A 5639-nucleotide genomic window follows, 5' to 3' on the forward strand; every position below is an offset into this window, starting at 1 on the left:
GAACCCTATCTCGAATAAGGCAGAGCACGAGATGGGTTGAATATATAGGGCCTGAGGGACAAATAGGAAAATTAAGGCCATATGTAGCCAATATTGCAATGAATTTATGGGGTTGTGACCTATTACAACAATGGAATACCCAAATTAACATTCCTGCTACTTCTAGAGCCCATTTTTTTCTGAAAATAATATTAAAAGTTATTACAAACAGAGAAAACCGGCCATTAGGCTGCGCAAGAACAAGCAATTGATGTCCCTTCAGAGATACCAACAGCATTGCCTCTAAAATGGTTGACTGAGAAACCAATATGGACAAAGCAATGGCCTTTAGCTGAGGAAAAGTTATAGGCTTTAGAACAGCTGGTACAAGAACAACTAGATGCTAGACATATACAAGAATCTACCAGCCCTTGGAATTCTCCTGTATTTGTGGTTAAGAAAAAATCAGGTAAATGGAGAATGGTGACAAATCTCAGGGCCATCAACAAGGTTATTCAACCTATGGGCCCTCTGCAATCTGGAATTCATTTGCCCTCTTTATTACCAAAAGGATGGCCTCTCATATTTATTGATTTAAAGGATTGTTTTTTCACTATACCTTTGCAAAAAGAAGATAGAGAAAAATTTGCCTTCACAGTACCTACTTATAACAATTCTCAACCTTCGAGGAGGTACCACTGGACCGTTCTCCCCCAGGGTATGTTAAATAGCCCCTCCCTGTGCCAATATTTTGTGAACCAACCATTGCAAATAATACGCAAGAAATTTCCCAAATCTATAGTATACCATTACATGGACGACATTTTGTTATCCGATTCAAACATAGATAACTTGAACAGACTGTTTGAAGAAATACAGATACTGTTACCTAAATGGGGATTGCAAATTGCTCCTGAAAAGATTCAGAATGGAGATTCTGTTAATTATTTAGGTTATAGAATAGGTTTGCAAAAAATTAAGACACAGAAGGCACAAATTTGGAGAGATCGCCTACGGACTCTTAATGACTTTCAAAGACTGTTAGGAGACATTTCCAGTCTACGACCAGCTATTGGGATAACACCTGATCTAATAATTCATTTGAACAAAACCTTGGATGGTGATAAAGATTTAAACAGTCCCAGAGAATTAACAGCTGAAGCAGAAAAGGAACTGACAATGATTGAGGAAAAATTACAACAGGCACATGTGGACAGGGTGAATCCAGAGCTCGATTGTATTCTCGTCATATTACCATCAAAAATTTCTCCTACAGGAATTTTAATGCAGAGAGATGATATTATCTTGGAATGGATCTTTTTACCACATAAACCAAGTAAGAAACTGAAAACTTATGTGGAAAAAGTCTCTGAGTTAATTATAAAAGGCAAGCTGAGACTTCGTCAACTAGCAGGCATAGACCCAGCAGAAATTATAGTGCCTTTCACTGCTGATGAACTAAAGAAATTATGGGAAGATAATGAACCATGGCAAAGAGCTTGTGCTAATTTTTTGGGAGACATTAATAACAACTATCCAAAAAGCAAGCGGCTTAACTTCATAAAGAGAACTTCTTGGATCCTTCCTCGAATAGTCCGTGATGCTCCAATAACTCGAGCCCATACATTCTATACTGGTGCCAATAAATCAGGGAAGGCAGGTTACAAATCAGAAGACTTGGGTAAGGTGGAACAAAGTCCTTATGATTATGTCCAGAAGGCAGAATTATATGCCATTCTTATGGTACTAAGAGATTTTAAAGAACCTATTAATATAGTTACTGATTCACAATATGCAAAAAGATTTATTTTACATATTGAAACTGCTGAATTTATACCTGATGATACAGGACTAACCTCATTGTTTCTCCAGGTTCAAGATTTGATCAGGAACAGGCTTTGCCCTATGTACATAACACACATCCGATCCCATACGGGTCTACCAGGTCCTCTAGCACAAGGTAATGCAAAAATTGATCAATTATTGATTGGTAGTGTGCTACAGGCCTCTGAATTTCACAAAAAATATCATGTTAATAGCAAAGGTTTGAAGAAAGAGTTTTCTATTACATGGCAACAAGCTAAGGGGATTGTGAAGAAATGCCCTACCTGCTCTTTCTATAACCAAATGCCACTGCCACCAGGGGCTAATCCAAAGAGCACCCAAAGGAATGAAATCTGGCAGATGGATGTGTTCCACTTTGCAGAATTTGGCAAATTGAAGTATGTTCATCACACCATCGACACTTATTCAGTCCTTCAGTGGGCAACTGCTTTAAGTTCAGAAAAAGCTGATTCAGTAATCACTCATTTATTAGAAGTCATGGCTATCATGGGTATACCTACACAAATAAAGACAGATAATGGTCCTGCTTATGTCTCTAAGAAAATGAAACGGTTTTTTGATTATTATAATATCAAGCAGGTTACAGGTATACCATACAATCCTACAGGTCAAGCAGTCATAGAAAGATCAAATCGAACTATAAAGGATATGTTGAACAAACAGAAAGGGGTGGAAAACACCCCTAGAAATAGGTTACATAATGCTTTGTTAACCTTGAATTTTCTCAACGCTAATGAGAATGGAACAACGGCTACAGAAAGACATTGGATAATGGAAAAGTCTGCTTAAATAAATCAACCAGTTTATTTCAAGGATGTGCTGACCTCATAATGGCAGCCATGGTATGTACTGTGTTGGGGAAGGGGTTTTTCTCTTATCTCCACAGGTGTGGAAAAATTATGGTTACCGTCAAAATTAATAAAGGTTCGGTTTGAAGAAGAGAATTCACTTGGAAAAGAGAAATAAAAATTCATTCACAAGGATGACCGGCATTCTGATGGTAAGGAATACAGATAGGTTGGGGGAAGGTTTCTTTTCTTATCTCCACAGGAAAATACTCATCTTCAAAGAATTTAAGAGACCCTGAATATTTAATTACTGATGGATGGAAAATAGTTACGACCCACTAAGTATCTATACATACTGTAAGTATTGATTTTTTATATATATTTATATGTTTTATTGAACATTTCCTTATAAATGTGTAGAGCTGGTTTTGGAGTTGGACTATGGCTCAGTCCCTCTTCAATTCCAAGCCTGTTGATAAGAAATATTTCAGAGTTTCTGTCTCAGGTCAGGAGCCATGAAATGGGACAGAATAAGAATAATTTTATACTTGATAAACTTTCTCTGCCTTCCCTCACATCTGTGTCTTTCTTTATATGTCAGCATATGTCCTTGTTGCTAATGTTTAAATTTCCCATAACAAGCAACATATTTTCCTACAGTAATCTTTGAAGTTTCCAGGATGAAAATGGGGCCCCACAACATCAACTCAATCTGGTTTTTATGACGTTATGAATTTTTTTAAGTGCTAATTTTAGACCTGTTTTTTGGTACCAACTGCAAGAGACAATTTCGTATGATGCACATTTTTGACAACGCTCTGGCCAGACCTTCTCAAAACACTCAGAGACTAGTTATAATTTTCTTAAGTCAAAGATTAATTTGGGAATTTTACCATCATTTGCTTTCACAGGGGCCCCTAAAAAGAACATCGCCCCCATGTCAGCTAGAAGCAATCTAAGAGGATGACGTCCCCTCTCCCAACAGAGTTTGCCCACAGGGTTAGGGACATCTTTTAGTGGTTGGTTTAGGGTTGAGGGGATGGGGAGATATTGTATGGAATTAGGGGTACATTCAAAAAAAAGGGGGGGATTAACTGGTTTGATGGGATGATTGGTATTTGTGATTTACTGTTTTTAGAAAATTATATTGGTACTGTTTCTTGTATATTGATATATTGAATATTGAATGTGAGTGTTCCTACCTCTATTTTTGTATAAGAGTATGCTTATATTGTATGGATACATCTATCATATCACAATGTACATTTCTACCTCTGGTACTATTTATGTAATAACATTGTTTACATTTGATAAGTAATGACATTGTTTACAGGTGAAGATCATTGTCTTCATATATTGCACAGTTGTTTATTCTCTTAGTTTCAAATTAGATAGGTATTGAGAATTATATGTTTGTCATATTTATTTTTAGGTTAATCAGGTCTTTTAGATACATAGAGATTCTTTTTAGTATAGATAGTATAATCTTCAGCCTCTTTGAAGAGCTGTAGAAAATGGCCTTTAATCTAACCTAGAATTCTGTGCCAACGAGACACAATTACTCCTGGCAACACCACTCTACTCCCGAGAGAACGTTGAGCACCAAAGACACTCCACTGGGAGCTTGTCTTCTTGGCAGAACTGGCCTTTGGGTTAAGAAAAGCCCATACCTCAACTACTGACTAAAATATGAAACAGGATTGTCTTATCTTGCCAAGACAGGGTAGGATAATTCTAAGAAAGTTCCTTGCATTTGATAATGGTATGTCAGTTATGTTAGGCCTTAGCCAAAGTTGGTTGACTCAACATTGCAAACGAGACTTTGGGTGATTGCCCAGGTAGTCAGTTGTCTCTGTCATTTGTTGCACATTTTGGATATCTCTCATTTGTTAAGTAATATTTACTCCCTTCTCAGATCTTTGATGGAGTTGAAGATTATTTAATTGTAGTTACTCTCTAGCAAAACTTTTGTTCTCAATATTGTTTGTTATATTTATCATTTGTAATTATTGTTTATAGTTAAATTTGGTTTAGTTCTGTCTTATTTAGACAAAAGGGGGAGATGTAGGGTTAAGATAGCCCCTTTAGGGGGCGGGGTTTGCCTCGGGCGAAAGCCTGCCAATAAATGGGCGCGCGGGAGGCGGCTCGGTCCTTTTCCTTCCTACCTCCTGTACTACGCTGGAACTTTGGTTCTGTAAGTCTATCATTAAAGTGGTAAATATTCTTTGATATCTGCATTGCATTTATTTTACGCCGATACATGCTTTGACCAGGTACAAGTCTGAGGCACATAATCTTTACTGTGGTGTGGACTTCAGACTCAATTCAACAGTAGTCAGTTATGCTCAGAAAAGGCATGACACTATAACACACACACACATATAATATATAATGTTTTATATATATAAAAATAAAACTTCAAATGTGTATGCGTGTATGTGAATGAGTTTATGAGTGTGTTTATTTTGCCTTCAGGTGATGAGCATATGCACCTGTGAGATGTTTACAGATACGAATGGTCACTGTAATAAATGTTAAATGCCTTCACTGTATCTTCTAAATATGAGCTGACCTTCACACTCTTGGACACTGTGGGCGCTGGGCTCTGTTTATGCAGAGGAGCCCTTCCAGAGCATTTCTTTACTAATCTATCTTGGAATACCCAGACACAATGCCATAACATTATGAATACAAGTTATATAGCCAATCTACTTCATTTGGGTTTGTCCCTGTGGATTTGCTATTCTTAGACTTGGATGACATAATAAACAAATGTCATGAGAGTATGATCCTCAGACATGTGTTTGTCACTTGGACAGAAGTCCTCAGATGTAAAGCCTGAGGGTAGACACTGTTGAAGATTTCTCCAGGGGACTGTAGCAATCTGATGTGGAGAGAATAAGTAGTTGAGAGGCCTCCTCTTATCTGTAACACTTATAAACCACAGGAAGTATCACACATTTCCCTGCTGAGAGTGTGCATTTGTCACCACTGCAGGTTCCATTTGTGATCAGAGAAACATTGACA

The sequence above is a fragment of the Microtus pennsylvanicus genome, chromosome 6, assembly GCF_037038515.1.
Source record: "Microtus pennsylvanicus isolate mMicPen1 chromosome 6, mMicPen1.hap1, whole genome shotgun sequence".
NCBI lineage: Eukaryota > Metazoa > Chordata > Mammalia > Rodentia > Cricetidae > Microtus > Microtus pennsylvanicus.